Source organism: Vulpes lagopus, chromosome 3 (assembly GCF_018345385.1).
Source record: "Vulpes lagopus strain Blue_001 chromosome 3, ASM1834538v1, whole genome shotgun sequence".
NCBI lineage: Eukaryota > Metazoa > Chordata > Mammalia > Carnivora > Canidae > Vulpes > Vulpes lagopus.
Genome location: NC_054826.1, coordinates 61,722,419 through 61,741,550, shown reverse-complemented (window position 1 = coordinate 61,741,550; position 19,132 = coordinate 61,722,419). Strand labels below are relative to the sequence as shown.

At 40.8% G+C, this 19,132-nt stretch overlaps 1 long non-coding RNA gene across 1 annotated transcript; it reads left to right on the top strand.

The window, feature by feature from the left end:
* The first annotated feature begins 111 nt into the window (after window positions 1–111).
* LOC121488113 lies at window positions 112–6,546 on the top strand. Its single transcript, XR_005986980.1, has 3 exons — window positions 112–236; window positions 1,262–1,394; window positions 6,382–6,546. It is a non-coding gene; the product is annotated as an uncharacterized LOC121488113 (long non-coding RNA).
* The last annotated feature ends 12,586 nt before the right edge of the window (window positions 6,547–19,132 follow it).

The following is a 19,132-nucleotide window of genomic DNA, read 5'->3' as shown; positions in this document are numbered from 1 at the left end:
ATGATTATTGGTTTCCTTATTACTTGATTTGGATGCCAGTCCTAGGTCTTGTGATTGAATTTTGGAATTATTTGAGACATCTGGATCCTCTGTTGGGCTCTTCTTCCTCCCAGGGCTCTTCCAGGGGGACAGATGGAATTTCAACACCATTGCCAACTTCGGCTCTCTCTACTTAGAGGATTAGGAAATGGTTCTGGTGGAGATGCTGGCCATGGTGTTGCTGAAGATGCATAGAGGTATGTGTAAAGCTCCAGGCCTGGACTCAGAGATACTGCAGAGTATTGGACATTCACATTTACTAAACTCTTTAATTTGTTTTACTTTCTGTATAATTAAGAAAATCTCCAGAGCCTACTCCTATCCCCACCCCAGCCAGTCTCTCTATCATTTTTCTCATCCTCCTGGTCTTTGTCTTCTTAATTCCCCAGCCATTAAAGGTGGGTACTTTTTGGTATGATCCCAAGTGTGAAGGGAACATGGAAACCACCCAGCAAATATTTTTTGAGTGAATGAAAGATTTTGATTTAGCTAGAACATTTTGAAATATCACATGTTCAAAGATCTTCTCTCGGGATGAGGAAACCCAACTTTTCCACGAGATAACACACCCCAACCTCTAAAGTTTCAGGTTAAATTTAATTCTCTTAAATCATCAGATCTATTCCTACCAGAAGCAATTCAAATGTGTCTCCCTGTTGAGCTTCCTATAAGCTCTGGCTTCTGGTAGCTGATTAAAACTACATTTTTTTTGAGGGATAGAAAGGGGAGAAAAAAGGAGAGCTTACTATTCCCATTTACTTTTTGTTGTTTTGAAACCTGTTTTCACACTGTATGTCATATGTATTTTGGATTTTGAGGACTAATGGGAAAGCATTGTAGGGCTCTCTTTGAATATAGATTTCTTCAATAAAGCTTTGTGTCATCTATAGATTTAATAAGTGTGCCTTCATTGCCATCATTCAAGTCTTCAAAAAGAAGAATATCAACAAAAGCATTTTGAAAAGTTATCTTTTTGTATCACCTACGATACAATACTTATACATATAATTACATTGAGTATAAACATTGACTACTACCTACACATATTTTCTATGCTTCCCAACTAGGAAAAATCCAAATCTATGGGGCCTTGTTGTTGTTTTAAATAGTAACTTTTCCCTTTTTTTTTTTAACCATCACTATCTAGGCACAATCTCATCATAATCAAGCATAAATAATTTATGTTCTTCTTTTTTTTTTTTAATAATTTATCTTCTAATAGAGTCAGCTTCTACAATGGCATCTCTCTGAATGGGCACCCTAGAGTCGATACTTGAATTTTTAGCAAATGAAGATTGCAGCAGCAGCACCCAAGAACAGGAAGTAGGATCCAAGCATCTCATGAACCTGTCATGGTGAGTAAGGGAGACAACCCCATTTTGAGCCTATCAGTGATAAACAGAATACAGTTGAAATCTGGGCTTTCAAACAATTTATCTCCCAACTATTTTGACTTTGCTGCTGCTTGTGAATTTCAGCTTGATTTGATCATATATTTTTAAGAATTAAGAAGACATCTCAAAAATTAAATTTAGAAATGTTATATTTCTTATACTGAACAAACTGTGTTCAGGTTTGAAAAACAAAGAAGCATTTAACAGGAAATGCTATGAAAAGGAAGGTAGACAGACATAGGATAGAACAAAGTGCTCTTTCCTCTAGTCTCGAGGGGGCAGACATTCTAGATTCCTCATGACATTAGATGAGCCCTTAACCTAGCAATGTTGGAAGCCAATTATGTGAGCCAGTAAATGGACTTGAACTGGGTTTCTGTCTCTTGTGGCTGAAAATGACCCGATCTAGTATCAAATAACTCCCTTTCCTGTGTAACTTTCATCATCTTTCCTACTTCTTTTCTCTTTCTTTGCTCAAGACAATGTCTCACCCTTTTATGCCCTTAGGAAATCTGCAATTTCACTTACCACCATACTTTATATTATTGATAGTTTTGTGTCTACACTTGGTTTTTATCAGTAAGTTGTAAGTTCATGGGAAGTAAGATTATATACTTGTTTGAATTACACATAGCATAATTTCCTTATGTACAGTAGATGTTCACTGAGCATTTGGAAACGAGGATTAATGGCAGATTCAAGGAAAAGTTCCCATTGCCAAAGGGTTAGTGAAGTCTGCATTCATTAGTTTATACATCAGATATTTATTAGATATTTACTATATATTTGGTATCATGATAATGAATTTAGCCTGAAGATATATGTGTTCTTCAGAATTGTCACAGATTTCTGGAGTGATCACTTGGAGCAGGTAGGAGAAGGAGACTTTGGAAGAACTAGTTCTTGATATTATTTCACATTCAAATACAACATACAGTTCAGCCTATTGGAGGAAATACAGATGAGAATTCCCTATGTTTAATATCTGTCATTAAAATGACAGCAATAAAGCCTAAAACCCAAAAAGGGGGAATCAGCTGGGTCCTTATAGATTGTCGCAGCCAAGAGCAATAAAAGCTAAATCAATCACAGATCGTGGCAATAGATAATTTAGCTAGTACTGGAAATTAAATGAAAGGACATTTCCAGCACTCAGCCCCATTGTGGGAGAATGAACATGCCCTCAGAATTCAGATGGGCTCATTGAATAGTCTAGGGTGAAGATAGGGGGAAGAAAGGAAAATTATTTAAATGAGATTTAAATTGCTTTGTTTCCTTATTCCTCTGAAGGTTGCCTTTGTTATTACATTGCAATATTTAGCCATCAACATTTCTGACACACCATGAGTTTCTTGGCATTCCCACCTTTGTTCAAGACAAGGAAAGGTGGCTCTCCTGAGAGTGGGACTGCATCTGGGCAGCTGGAACCCAATCATCAGCTTGTTATTAGGGCCAATTTTGGAAAAGAGTTTTTTGAAACAGAAGCAAATGTGGAGAGGGGCAAAGAGCACCACCAGGAGCCAGGATAATCTCTGTTCCAGGCCTCTATCTGATACTATCAATCACAGGTCAATAAATCCGGGCTTCAGAATTCTCAGTGGCAGAGGGAAAATATCAGATTCAATGACCTCTCAGAAACTGTCTAGTGCTAAGACTCTATTATTCTATTATAAATGATCAGTGTGAAGAACAGAGTCCCAGTATCATGGCCTTGACCCTGAGGAGTTTGGCTTTTGACACAGTGAATGCCCAGGATATAGGAGCTCCAATTTCTTTCCCCCTCCCAAGAAAACATTATATATAGAATTAATAGATGACTAGATGACCAGTGGGTAGTGTCACATTCGTTGTGGACTGGATCTACTTCGCAGCTGTGTTCTCAGTGAGGGATCGTTTTTCTTATTTCAAAAACAATATTGTCTCATACTTTGGGCTGAGGTATGGGGAGTCTCTGGATCTATTTCCAGTATTTGCTTTCTCTAAGGAAAACTGTCTTGTGTTTAATTCCTGGGTATGGGATTCCCACTGGATTTTAAGCCACCTTCCCTGACCCTTCTCCAATAAAGGCTATTCCCTTAATATCACATGTGAGAAAGAGGGTTCATACCCCTTTCAGGAGAAGTGAATGGGGCTCAGGGGTATTAAAGCCACCTGTGTAGAACATCAAAGGCAATATTTTTTTAAGGTTTATTTATTTATTCATGAGAGACACAGAGAGAGAGGCAGAGACACAGGCAGAGGGAGAAGCAGGCTCCCTGCGGAGAGCCTGATGTGGGACTTGATCCCAGGACCCTGGGATCACGCCCTGAGCCAAAGGCAGATGCTCAACCACTGAGTCACCCAGGTGCCCCTCAAAGGCAATATTTTGAGGGACTAAACACCTGCCTGCTTCCTGTTGGTGTGATGAGTTGGAATAAGCCTGGTCACTTAAATCCAGATGAAAGCAATTACACGTACATAATATGTGTTGCTACAAGTACACACAAGTACTACAAGTACTTCCTGCCCTTACAAAGGCGGGAAGCAAACGACAGATTAGAGGACTAAATGAGAAGGCTCCTTGGAGAACGTCAGCTGATCATTGAATCTTAAGACAATGTTTGAGGCAAATCTAAAAACCTAAAGAAACTTCTGTAGATTCGAAAGTAAATGAAAATTAGTAAACTATCGATAAAAGAACATTGATAGTCCAAAGGGACTTAGTCTGACGAAGTCTAGGGGAGGAGCACAGTTTGGAAATAGAAAAGAAGTTAGGCTCTTAGACATCCTGACTTTCATTTCTAGCTTCAGGCTGGTGACATGTTTCTGGCAGCCAGCAGGCTTTCTGTTCTCCAGGATCCCCATTTTCTCCACCAGCCTGCTTTCTTTCTTTTCCACCTTAACTGCCATATCAGGTCTCTCGTCAGACATGAAGCCTTGCCGGCTGTTCTCAATGATATCTTCTCCGTCTATTCACCAGATTTGGAATGATGGCACTCAGAAGACACATCAGCCCCCGTGCTAGGCACATTCCTTGTATTCTCAGTTGACCCCTCTCAACAGCCTCCAGAGGAAGCTACACTTCTTAAAAATAAAAAAGCTGAGGCTTGAAGAGGTTGAGCCAACTGGTCCATTGGGGCTAGGACCCAAACCTCTGAATGCTGAATCTGAGACCATGCCTTGAACCCACTGTCCTGTACTACATTACTGCTAGTGCAATGGTTAGAACTGGCCCTTTAGAAATGATGCTGGCTTTTGATCTACTATTTACTTGTGTATCACTGTAATGTTATTTAGAACTCTTCCAGCAGCCTGGCCCTAAGATCTAAAATCCAACACTCATGACCCTTCCTTCCTCCCTACCCCACTCCTCTGTTACCTTCAGCCTGCAACCACAACACCATGACGCCAGCAAGCCCACTCTCCCCTTGGGGCCCTGACTAATTGCTTATCCAAGACCAGCTTCCTTCAGAATTGTCCTTTTGTCCGCCTCCTCCCTGCCGAGCTGCATGGAGCCCAGGAGGCGATGTGAAGCGATTAGTCCCTGTGTGTACACACAGCCTCAGCACAGCTGGACTGCAAAGCCAGTTTATTATCTTAAGAAAGGATCTGGTTTAGCCTGAGTTTACATCTCCTGTGCCTCCCATTCATGAGATGGGCTCAGGGGCTCAGCTTACATTGCGTAAACTCAGCTGGTATGTATACAATGCCAGCAATATGGTGGCGGCTAACATGTGTTGAATACATCTACTGCATCTTAGGTCTCTGAAGGTCACTCACTAAAGTAATATATGGTGCTAGTGTTGGTGGCTGAAGGTCAAGTCATCTTGCTTTTCATAATGCATAAACCTGAAACTCACTCAGACACCAATCATATGACCTAAACCTTGGAACAAATATTTTACTAAGTAAATCAGTGAGCATGCTGGCATTTCTATTAACCTTCAATGCACTGCTGACAGAAAATGAATAATGATAAATAATAACTCAAGCCTGTAAATCATGCTTAGCATCAGAAGCAAGAAAAAAATGCTCGTGTGTGCTACCATCTGTTAGGAGGAGAGCAGCAGGGACTTGAGGAGAGAGGTGGGAGAAGGAGAGCAGGCTGTCACTGGCTCAGGTAAGCACCTTTTGGATTCAATAAACTGACTGACACAGGCTAGGCCACTCCTGGGCAGGATTGATGGAGCAAGGAAAACCCCCCTTCCTCCTGTCTCCTGTCCGACAGGCATCGGTCTCTGACTTTGATCTGCCACCCTTGGGTGTTTCTTTTTTTCCCCACCTTTTGCCTCATTAACTCTGTTTCCACTGTACTCCCTGGGTTTCTGGGCCATTTGTAAAGGAGGCCTCTAACTCATCAAAACCCTCTTGGGAACACTTCTCTCCTGCCCCTCACCCCTCACTTACAGCACTTGGTTCTCATTGCCCTGCAGGCAGGGATAGGAGCTGGAACACTGCCCTGAAGTTCCTACACTCCTCGTAAACGTCTCTGCAGAGGGAGGTCCCAGGAAGAAGGACCTCCAGCCTTCCAGAACAAAATAATTCACTGCGATTCCGATTTCACAAAACAGAAATCTGACTCTCATATCTTACAAGGTGTGTGAGACAGTGAGGTCTCCATTGAAACATTCCCGTTGGAGGGAAACCCTCAGTTTTTTTCAAGAAAGTCCTAGAAGTTGATGCTTCGCCTCTAGGTGCACCTCTTCCTGGGACTGTGAGTGTGCATTTGCTTTCCTCTCTCTCCTGTTTCTTCCAGCGGGGCTAACATGTGCCCAATTGGCATTGTCTTTAGATACCTTCTAGCCAAGAAACAGACAAAGGCATGTTCTATGGTCAAATTTCTTGGAATAAAAACCCATCCATACCATTTTTTGCTGATTCTGTGAACACTCAGGTGCCAAGGCAGCTTTGGCTGCGGATTCAATGAGAAGTCAGACTTGAGGTCACACTGACCCTTTCTCATTTCCAGATGATTCCAGCCTACCCAGACAAAAGGCTGAAGGAAAGGAAGCCAGGACTGTCAACAGGCTTTTCATCTCAGACTCCGTGAAATGGGGAGCAACCGTTCCCGCAAGGATGCCAGCTCACTGGGTTGAAAGGAATGTTGCTGATTTTAATGTGTGGCTCCTGGGACTCTGTCCACGCTGGCTACTTCATGAGTTAAATGTGTTTCCTTGGGAATTAAATAATCAAAGAGAGAATATATTTTTTTCTTTTTTGAAATGTGAGTCTTCTTTAAATGCTAGTAATTTAAAGTCATTCTGTACCCCTTGAGATCAGTTATGCTAAGTGAAGATAAACCAGATAGTGTAAATGGAAGAAAAGTAGTTCTAACTACTCACAGAAATTTTTGGCTTTTGCTTTTCCTTTATTTGCCACAGAAACCATTTCCCCATTTGGATTTGGGGCCTCATCAAACGATTGGCCAGGAAATGCAGCCAAAGAGCATTGACTTTACAGTGGGAAACTTAGTGGGAAATCCTCGCTAAACTGGGTAACCATGGGCATCGCTCTCTTGGCCTCAGTGTCCTCTCCCATAAAATTGTCGAACACTGTGAGTTTGTATAGCAGGTTTTCGCCTCATTGGCTTTCCTTCCCTTCCTTTCTCCTTATTTCTTTACCTTCCCCACTTTTTTAATTAGAGGGTAAAATAGATGAAAGAAAAAAATGAAAGGAAAAGCAGAAAATTAGCATTTTCTTGGCTGCACATTTCAGTTATTAATATTGCAATTTGAGGTAATGAAATTCACAAAATGCAAAAGGTTTAAGGTTTGCCTGGTGGGGTGAACTCTGCTGCATGGTATATAGCTTGAATTTCAAGGTGAGGTTCATTATGCAGAATGCACAATGTGGGCAAGCTAACAATGCCATAAACTCTTCACTTTTGCATTTCTTGACTTTAATGTTGCATTACTGTAGGTTTTGGGTTTTAATATGCTGTATAAATACGGAATACATATTTGTAAGTACAGGCGCTGTGAAAGAGAGGATTTTTCTTTTTTAAATCTCAGGCTTTGAAAGCCCAACGCTGTTTGCTCTCTGGTTGACTTTGTTAGAAAGCTGGTGGGAGAAAGTAGGGCAGGGTGAGTTACCTAAGAACAATCCTCATTTATGCCCAAATCCATTATGAAAGGCACAGGCTTGCTTTTTGCCCTCACTGCAGTTTGCAGAGGATTTAGTAATGGAGCCCGAAGGCTCCTGGGAGGGGAAGCACCAGGATAAAGGAAAGATTTTGCTTGGCTCATCCCTGGCACCTGCCCAGGCCAGCCCTTCCTCTGGCTCTGCTGATGGTCAGAGCCAGCTTTCTCCCTTGTTGTCTCTCCGATTAATGATGTTGCTCACACGGAGCAGAGGGTGGAAGTCTCTGGGCAACAGAAAAGATGAGAAGAACAGCACAGTTCATCTCTAACAGAGGATGTGGTGAATTCCCTGCACCTAGCAAGGACAGTCAGTGAGCACGGGATGGATGCTCTATGAGGATAATGTTGAGTCCTCACTGCCAAGGACTTTTCAGGCCTCCAGCCTATCTTCAAGGTGCTCTCCACGATCAGAGGCAGCAAAAGGACCACTCTTTTCTCCCTTAGGAGACATCATCACAGCCTCAGCACTCAGGGTTGTCCAATGGGAAATGCTTTGTTCAATGGCTGAGGTCATAAAGGTCTCCCCTTTGAGCATGGACTGAAAGGGCTCCATTTGAAAGAGAGACTAATCTTGCTGGAAAGACAGGTTGGGGGAGGAAAGGCAAAACCAACTTGCAAATTCAAAGAGAAGATGCCTTATACCCCAGGCATCATTCAAGCATGATGTTAAACTAAAGGTATATGTTACACTCCAAATAGTTTAGCAGGTAAAGGTAATGTATTCTGATAAGAAAAGCTCAGACCTTTTCAGGACAACTGCCACCACCACAATCTTAACAGATCATACACAAGCAAGCATCTCAGGGAGTCTAAGGCATCTAGAAAATACTAGGTCCATTCTTGGATGAAAGAAGCCCTCTAGGGATGGAATGGTGGCTCTAGAAGCAAAGATTGCTATTGTCCTGGCCTAGAGCATCCTACCACTTCTCAGAGTTCTTCCCTGAGTCAGGACTGGGGACCTTCACTGAACCGCCCTGGGGAGCATGTTTGTGTGTATGTGTGCTAATAGGAAGGAAATTACACTCTCAGTACTGGGATACAGGGGAGCTAGCTGATACATTAGCATCTTGATCTGACATGGCTGTCAGAAAAATTATCCATGACCCAGAAGGGGCCACACTAAAGGTGATTTATCCTCTTACTTGGCTTAGGCTGAGCTCTCCCCAGAGAAGGCCATGCCAATTAAGCAAAAAATAAGGCAAATAGCGTGTGTTGTGGTGCCTGGTGTTGACTACTCCCCTAGAGAGACCTACAAATTAATTTTCTCATCGTATCCTTGTTCTGTAACCAGTTCCAAAATGGAAACCTCAGCAGTTTATCTCCTTAATCTCTTATTCCCTTCCTCATCCACTTTTTTCCAAAACAAAATTAAATCATTTAACAACGAATTTAATAAGCACTAAAAAGTGTAATGAACCAGATAATGAAGAAGAACTCATATTATTTTCTTTATCTACTTTGTACTTAATTTATTTTGTGTGTTTCCTTTGCTTTGCCTCTTCCCTGAGAGTGTTTCCAACAACAGTAGGATTGTAGGTAAATATTTCTTTTAGTTCATTGAAACCTGGTAAAAACTCTTATTTGAAACCTGCCTGGACTCCTGTCCACCACCTGGGACAAGGCTTCAAAGCCCATGCCCAGGACCCCACACCCTCTTTTGGGACTTGGCATCTCTCAGGTTCTAGTGAATTGCTTCTCAAGTCTCAGATGAAATGGATCCCTCCTGAGGCGAAGGAAGCCGTGCTGGTTTCCACTTTGAGTGTAGAGTACAGTCAGGATAGGAAGTGTGGCCTGGGCTGAACTGGACTTCTCCTTGTCTGGGGTTTTGATACTAGTGGGAAAGAGCCAATCTTATGGATACGGCCGAAGCAATGGGATCTAAAGCCCTAAGTCCAGGTACTTAGACCTCCTAGTGGTTCTGCTATGTGGTTGAGTATCATTTGCCCATCCTCTAGAAAATGTTCATAACTATTCCATAGCCTGTGATGCATATAGGTGGGGTACAGGGAATTAGCCAGGTATGCCTTTTTATAACCCTTCAGTGGCTTCCTATAGTAATAGTCCAGGTGATGGAATAAGCAGAGTAAACAGATAAATGAAAGAAAACTCCCCTAAAGACACTGTCCCCATTCCTTAGAGTGAGATAGGCCAATCAGCCTAGGGAATTTAGACAGGATAGATACTGGAGATTATGCACAAAAGCTGTCTTTCTCCCCCCTTCCCCAGAAGAATTTAATATTTATGTTTCCGTAAAAGGAAAATACAAGTGTATTTGTTAAATCCAATCTCTGGGGCTTAAAAAAAATATGAAGGAGGAGAGGAAGGCAGAAAAGAAGGGGAGAAGGAAGAAAAGGAGAGAGGTGGATTGAAGGGGTGGAAAGTAAGGTAATTCACAGATTTCGTTATATATTCAGACGTTTTATAAAGGAAAACTAGCTATTAAATGACATCGACCATGACCCTTTCTGGAATAACCTTGAGGTTGGGATGAGGGCGAGGTTCCTGGAGAGTGTTCAGATTGCAGGATTACCAGCAGCTCTGGAATAAACGTGAAAGAACAGGGAAAGGAGGCGCCAGGTGTTCGCCTCCCAGTGTTCGCCTCCCAGCGAGGGAGCACGTCTGAACGGAGGAAGGGAATCTGCGTGGGAGGAGGATCCTGAGCTTGTGGCCTCTACGGGGAAGTGTGGACTGGTTGTGGGGACCTGTCCTTCAGCTGTCTCAGGGCCTTTCACGGGGACCGCAGGTGGAGCACGGTGGGTCGCACAGGTGGGTCGCACAGGTTGGCTGGAGATCCTGGCTCTGCCTTTCCCTGCATGCTGATCTCTCAGGGGCTCAGGTTCCTCGTCTGCACGAGGGCGTGGTGAAAACCGGACCTATCACACGAGGTGGTGATGAGTGTCACATGACAGGTAAGCTGTGGCCCGAGACCATCCATGCTGCTGAGTCCTCAAGAGCCAAGGTGGAGCACCGCGTGGGTGCTCCCGGCCCCTGGGAGCCTGTCCCTCTCTCCCCCCTGCAAATCCTGCATGTCCTCAGCTCGGTGCTAACGAGGGGTTTTCTTCAGCGGGAATTGATTAAAATGTAGTGGCATACCCTCATTTGGCGTCACCATGTGTGTGACTAATAGCCACGGAATTCATGCCACAGATAAATAATTGGCCCTTCAGCTATCTTCCGTGTCTTCGGAGACGCGCACCCACGATCCATCACAGCCGCAGACATCTCAATGAGCATCATCTCCAGATCATAATAGATCATGTTACATTTGTATATGCTCAGGAACATAATTTACTATTAAACGGAGCCAAGATCAGCACCAAAGAAATTATCCTTCCGCGGGGGCGGACTCTTCCACTGCATTATATGCACGCGGTGGTTTTTAAAATATTAATTATATTGTAAACTAAAGGTTTACTTTATGTATCGTAAATCTGGATGTCCCTTCTTTCTGTGTGCCCAATAAATATAGTTCTCATCAACTTTTAATTATGCTGTTTGCATTATTCTGTCCTGAGGATGAGAGTGCATGCTAAATCATGGCCTTCTAATGTGGACTACAGCATAAGTTTAGTTAATTAAACCATATATTTTATTAGTTCTTGCACCTCCATCTTGTAAAACCATGCATTATTAGGTTGAAGTTGGGGGGGGGCATAAAATCACATAGCGAGGGGCTTGTTTTTATTGTTATTATTATTTATTCTGGAGATGCAGATAATGAAGGGAAAGTTGATTGAACTCTTGTATCTCTGGGTAGTTCTGCTGTCCTATAGACTCCGGGCATAGTGTTGCTCCAAAAGCAGGGGAGGGAGAGACATGTTATCAAAGGGCCACCCCTCAACAGCTTTGAGACCATTTCCAGAGCCGATGAATGTAACACAAGCACCTAGAAGGCAACAAGCCCCCCACCAAGTGAAGAGCAGACCGCCAGGCAGACCCACCCAACACAATGCTTTTCTTCCCTTTATTTTGAGCCTCTGGGCAAGTGGCCCTTGGTGTTTAGGATCATTCATCTGCCCTTTAATTCAGGCACGAAGTAACAGGGGCTTTAAAATACAATAATTCTTGTTCCAAGTCTTAGAGTGGTTGACCATGGGTTCTAGAATGGAAGTCTGAGAAGTCCCTGAAGGCCAGAAGCTCAAGAAGAGGATGAAGTGATGGAGCAACTCAAAGCCCGATTGGGTGACATTGCAGGCCTGCCCCTGCCCTGCAGTTCACACTGCAGTGCTCACTAGGGAAATCTTTGGAGCCAAAGGACATTGAGAGTTGAAATCTTACTCTGCCACTTCATAGCCATGTGACTGTGTGAAAAAGGGATGAATAAAACTACCCCTTTAAGCTATTGTGATGATTGAGACATAAGTCAAGGTCTTAACAAGGTACACACAATAAATGTGTGATGGCGAGGTACCTTTTGCCCCCACTGCTGCCACTGTTGTTGTTGACATTCTCAGGATCTAGCAGGTCTGATGAGTGGACGCACAATGCTGACTTGTGCTGCAGTCCCAGGGGGCTGAATTTGTGGGCCCACTCAATGGCAATACCACGACACAGCTTGACTCAAGCCACTCTTGAGTAAAGCAGCTGACACTAATAGCTAAAACTATTGCTTCTGGCAAATTCCCTATGTTCTCTCATGTCCCATGTTGACCACTGAGTCATAGGTCCCAACTGCTCCATCAACACATCCTGTGGCATTGTTTCTAGCCATTCCCCTGGATTTCCCATCTGGACACGCATGCCCAGGTTCCCAATGCCCTGTGTCTCCAGTTCCCTGCACAGGCAGAGAGAGGCCATGCACACAGGGGCAGGTGACTGCTACGCCATCGCCATCCCGTTCAACAGCGAGAGGGTCCCTACGCCATGATGGGACCCCTTCCGTTCCTGCTCCTTTGTAAACAAGTCCCAAGGAATGTACTGACTTTATCAGCTCCCTTGTTCTCTTCCCCTTCCCCCTGCCAAAAAAATAAATAAAGAGCAGAGGCAAGATCTGTTTTATTTCAACTTTTAAAGGCCTTTGAAGGCACAGCTATTCGAGAACAAAAAAAAAAAAAAAAGCATTTTGTTTCTTAACTGCTGCTCAGGTGGTGAAGCCCCCCTCGTCCTTTCCACAGGGTGGCAGGGGGTGAGGTGGTTGTGTTTTATGGTAGGCTCAGGCCCTTCTCCTGCACTCCCTTGGAAGGTCTTCATGTAAGCGGCCTTCCAGGACAGAGTCTGCAGCAGTTTGCAATAAACAAAGGCAGTGAGTCACAGCAACATGAACAGGGTTGACTGCAAGTGCTTTTGCTCGTGGCTCCCTCCCCTGCGGGAGTGTGGGTGGGGACCGGGGAAGGAACTCCCAGAGGAAGACTTCTTGCCTGTAATGGATCCCATATGCTATGGGCTGAGTTCTGATATTCTCCAGTCCTGAAGCACCTAGGCTTTGATTTTTATTTTATTTTGGATGGGTGGAGGGATAGAATCAGTATGCTTGGGCCTCAGATCTCAAGTTGACAGCTTGGCATTAAATAAAGCATTAAACACAAACGTTAATTTATTTTTTTCCCAGTGTGCTTGCGTGTGGTCTTACCTCCTCCTTCTGCCTTATGGCTCTCAACTCCCTTTCCTTAAGACTTTATCTCCCAGTTTTAAAAAAATACAAAGAGGTTTATGCTCTTAACTATGAGAATGTTATTAGCCTCCCCTAATCTAAGGATATTGAAGGGAGGCTGACACTTTCCATTATTTATCTTCCTGTGGAGGAAGTAAAGCTGGAAAAGATAGGAGGATGGAAGGGAAGGAAAGGGACTTCATTGGAGGTCCCATATCCAAGTGTCGACATTGCTAGTCCAACTGACGAATTGACAGCATAAAAACGTAATTTGGGAATTTTCTGTGTCTTGAACTAAATGGTACATAGGCTCCTCCCTTTTTTGTTGCTATTTTGTAGAAAGAAAAGCAAAAGAAGCTTTCAGCAAGATCTAGCCTGTTGACAAATAGAAATCCTCAACTATGTTCTAAAAGTTTCTAACTCCTACAGCCAAGCTCCCTTGGCTCTATTTTTACAACCTAATTTCAAACTCACACCCCTTCATGAATCTGAGGAATTTCAGTAATCAGGCTACAGGCAGAGAACTTCTGAGAGAATGTAAGCTTGAACCATCATAGACCGAAAAGCTCCCACAATCCATTCTTTGCTTGACGAATCCAAGAGGACCCGGATAGAGCACAGACCTGGAGTATTTTGTGTTTGATCTGATGGACTCTGCATCTCCCTCAAGACAAGGGGGCTTTGCAGGAAAGTAGAAGCCAAACTGAATTCCAGATGGAAAGGAAACCCAAGTGTCACCCTGGGATGCCGATGATCTGGTTTAGTCATTAAGGATGCCACAGCTAACAGAAAGCTTCAATCTGAGCCGTTAAGAATTTACTAGTTTTGTCTCTCAACCCCTACTGCGGGAGACCCCTGAACTTTTATTTTCCTTCGAGGCCGTCCTGGGTTTTCTTCTTTAACATTGTCCCTGATTTATGGTATGTCCACATTTCCCTGGATAGTACCATCTTTTGAGTTATACATCATCAGAGTGACTCATTCTGATGATGTATGGCCCCAATACATCATCAAAGCTCCTTGCTCTGCCGTTGCACTAATGATATGTTAGTGTAATACATCACCGGGCTGAGCTGCAGCGGTGATGGATGGCACCGAGGGTGATGGGAGCCCATGGAGAGGGAAGCTAAGGAGCAGGCTCCGGGTATGAACAGGAGGAAAATCAGTCAATCCCAAGTCTACCTCCCTTCCTGGTTCCAATGCCCATATTGAATTAGTACTATGACATGAGTCTTGCAACCTTAAAGAAACACAGAAGCCTGCATTTTCCCCAAGGGAGTGTGAGCTCACAGCTCAGGCACAGATCATGGGTACCTTTGAGGTTATATACGTGTGGCTATAATTAAGAGGTAGAAGTCCATTGGATTAAACGGGGGCCATGAGGAGCAAAACAGAAGGTGGGCTCTGGATGAGGGCTTCCTGGGCAGGAGGAAAGAGAGTGCTTATAGAAAAATACAGAAATCTACTGCCTAGATTCATAACTGCCCAACAGGTTTTAGATGGGAACACTCCCAGGGTTTCTCAGCTGCCTTTCTCTTGAACCACCTTTCCATCTGCTTACCTCTGTCCAGAGCTATAAATGTTCATCTTAAGGGAATTTTGAGGTGTGAATATTTGTTGGTGGGGAGACCCAAGAGCTAGACTGAACCCATATCTACTGTTAAATGAGACTCAGTTTCCTTATCTGTACATGGGGATAATATATAATATAACCTACCTCACAGAGATGGTCTGAGGATTATGGGAATTAATAGCTGTAAAGTACCCAAACAGATTATGAAACACTAATGTTAGTGATTACAACAGCTTCCCCGAGTTTACTACTGTTGCTACCGCGATTACCACCATCTGTGGCTGTCTAATTTAAAGGCGGATTTCCCACTACCACTGCCCCCTCTCCAAATGTCCATTTCTTCCATCTCTTACCTGAAAGGTGCCAGTATACATTAGCATATTATTACAGCTGAGGAATTCTTCTGTTTAAAAAAACCAAAATGCTCCTTCTAATTCCAGTGCAAAATGGACTAGGTACTCTGACAAATCCACCTGCGTTCTACACCTAGAACTGGCAAAATTACCACCAATGATTTTTTATTGAGCTGAAATTCACATTACATAAGATTAACCCGTTTATAGTACAATTCAGGGACATTTAGCATATTTCCAGTGTTGTGCAGCCATCTTGTCTTTCTAGTTCCAAATTTTCATCATCCCAAAAGAAAATCCTGTTCTCATAAAGTGTTCATTCCTCTTTCTCCCCTCCCTCAACCCCTGGCAATCACCAATCTTCTTTCTGTCCTTGTACATTTAACTATTCTGGATATTTCATATAACTTGAATCATAAGACCTTTTCTGTCTGGCTTCCTTCACATAGCATAATGTTTTTTAGTTTCAGCAATGCTAAATTTATTCATCCATGTTTTTGAGGTTCACCTATGCATTTTGTTTCTGTTTATTCATCAGTCCATTGATGGATGTTTGGGTGGCTTCTACCTTTTAGTTATTGTGAATAGTGCTGCTGTGAATATTGAATACAAGTATTTGTTTGAGTACCTGTTTTCTGTTCTTTGGGATACCCACCTAGGAGTAGAATTGCCAGGTCATATGGTAATTCTGTTTCTTTTTGAGACTCATCGGTTCTTTGAATTAATTGTTCATTGATGGAAATTGTCTAGAAATCTCTGTGTCATTTTCAACCTAGAAAGATGTTTTTTCTGGTTACATAGCTCAGCATTTTAAATCTATTACTCATCATCTTCAATTATTGGCTTCAATTATTGCTATTGCTTTCATCTCGAATCTTTTTAAAGTATCTGATTTTTCTCTGTTGTCATTTTTTTAAGTCTTTTTAGTTTTAGTGTAATGTAGACTATTATATTGTTACTTATTACTGTTATTGTTATGTGTTCAAGTGTGAATTTCTATTATTTAGTAGCATATGTTATGTTCTTAGATATGTGAATTCCATTAAAGAAGATTAGATATATAATTATTGAACTAAATATATAATTATAAAATATAAAATTATTAAATTAAATGTATAATTATACTATACATTTAGAGAAAAATACTTGATTATGTTAATGGTTACAGAAAGATCATTTGATAAAATTAAACAACTATTAACAAAAAGGTAACAGAAACAATGAGCAAACAAAAAGTCATACAAATAGAAGTGCCCTTACTATACTTTATGAAAGATGTTTAACAAAATACCCCATATAAATAGCATTCTAAATAATGAAGTTGGTTATTGCCTAAAAAGTGAGGGATGGGGAGAAATGAATCTGGTATCACTACTTCTATTAGTGTTGTAATAGTGTCTCCATGTTGTAATGGAGACCCTAGCTGGCACAGTAGCAAAAGGGTAAAAAGTAATAGTTATAAGGATGGAAATGAGAAAAAAATATTGACAAGATGATATAATTGACTACATTGAAAAGACAAAAGAATTTGAAGATAAATTATAAAAACTAAGGAGAGCCTTCCAAGGTGGCTGGATATAAGATCAATATAAAAAAAAAGTCAATTGCATCCCCTTATAAGAAAAAAACAAACATTTAAAAGATGTAACTTTAAAAAAAATAATAATAAAAAAATAAAAGATGTAACTTTTAAAAAGTACAATATTTATAATAACAAAAAATAAATACATAGGAATACCTTTAACAAAAGACTTGCAACTTCTTAATGTGGAAACATGAAAAATATAGTTGAAAGACATTAAAGAAACAAATAAATGGAGAATATTCCTTGGTTATGAATTGTAACACCTAAATCCCAAAGATGTCAGTTCTTCTAAGTTGACTTGTAGATTTAATGTGATTCCAATAAAAATTCCAATTGAGATTTTTAAAAGAATTGATAAGCTGTTTCTGAAAAAAAAAAAAAATAATGAAAGTTACAAATAGCCAAGGCATTCCTAAAGATAAATAGAATGAGAGGACATTCCCTACCAGATATTAGGACTAAGGCTAAATAATTAAGGTACTGTCACTATTGTGTAAAAAAAGTTACTTTGGAACAATGCAGAGTCCAGACATAATTACATATATGAATGCATACTTGATATATGCCAGAGGAAACATGTCACATCATGGAGGAACTAGTAAATAATTGGTACAGGGACAGATGTCTTTACTCAAAAAAATGATGAAAAAAATGAAATAAAGTTTTATACTTACCTCATACTGCACAATCAATTCTAGATAAATTAAATACTTAATTATGAATATTAAACTTTTAAAATTTGGAATGATATATAAGGGAATACTTTCATAAAATTGACCTAAGAGATTATTTCTTAAAACTTAAAAAATGCTAACCAAAATAGTTTAAATGAATATTTTTGTTCTACCAGAAAAAGAATAAATAAAAGAGAAATCATAATACTAGGAAAAGTAGGACATGTGTTGCATGTCACTAATAAAGTATATTGGTATCTAAAAAACATAATGAACTTCTCCAAATAAAAAAAAAAAAAGATACATTTTTAAAAGGGTTGGAGGAAACCCTAAAGATTCCATGAAGAAAAGACTGTTAGAACAAAGAAGCAAATTCATCAAAGTTGCGGGATACAAAATCAACATGCAGAAAATTGGTTGTATTTCTATACACTACTGTAAACAATCAAATAGGAAATGAAAAATAATCCATTTACAGTAGCATCAAACAGAATAAACTTAGGAATAAACTTAACAATGAAGGCAAAAGACTTGTGCACTGAAAACTACAATATATTGCTGAAAGAAATTAAGACAGCACAAAGAAATGCAAAGACATCATGTTCATGGGTTAGGTGGCTTAATATTCTATGTCAATACTACCCAAAGTGATCTATAGATTTAATGTAATCATTATCAAAACCGCACTGGCAATTTTTTTTTCAGAAATCGAAAAATCCATCATACAAATCAGATGGTATCTCAAAAGACCCCAAATAGCCAAAACAATCTTGAAAAAGAAGAACAAAGTTGAGGGAGGAGGACCTGAGTGGTTCAATGGTTGAGCTTTTGCCTTTGGCTCAGGTCATTATTCCAGGCTCCTGGGATGGAGTCCTGCATCAGGCTCCCCATCAGGAGAGCATTCCAGGCTCCTGCAGCAGGAGCCTGCTTCTCCCTTTGCCTATCTTCTCTGTGTATCTTTCATGAATAAATAATAATATATTTTTTTAAAAGAACAAATTTGGGTCCCATGCTTCCCAATTTCAAAACTGATTAAAAAGCTATAGTAATCAACAAAGTGTGGTACTGGCATAAAGACAGATATATAGATCAATTGGATGTAATAAAGAGCCCACAATAAGCTTTGCATATATATAGTCAAATGCTTTTCAGCAAGGATGCCAAGACCATTCAATGAGGAAAAGACAGTCTTCACTATATTGGTTTTCAATATAATTGTTGATTTTTTTCAGCAAATTCAGTTGAGGAAACCAGATATAAACATGCAAAAGAATGAAGTTAGACCCTTACTGCACACCATCAACAACAATTAGCTCAAAAGGGATCAAAGAAAAACCTAAAACTATAAAACTCCTAGAAAAACACAAAGAGGACAAGCTTCAAGACATTGGATTTAGCAATGATTTCTTGGTTATGACACTAAAAACCTGTGTATCAAAGGACACAATCAAAAGAGTGAAAAACAATCTACAGAATGGGAGAAAATATTTTCAAATTATGTATCTGGTAAGGGATTAATATTCAAACATGTGAAGAATTCCTACAGCTCAACAACAAAATAACTGGATTTAAAAATGGGCAAAGGACTTGAATAGATACTTCTTCAAAGAAGATATATAAATAGCCATCAAGCTTATGAAAAGATACTCAAAACACTAATGATTAAGGTATTGCCAATCAAACTACAATGAGATATCACCTTACATCTATCAAGATGACTAGTACTAAACAATGAAATAAGTTAGCAAGGATTTGGATAAATTGGAATTCACATGCACCATTGGTAGAAATGTAAAATGCTGCAG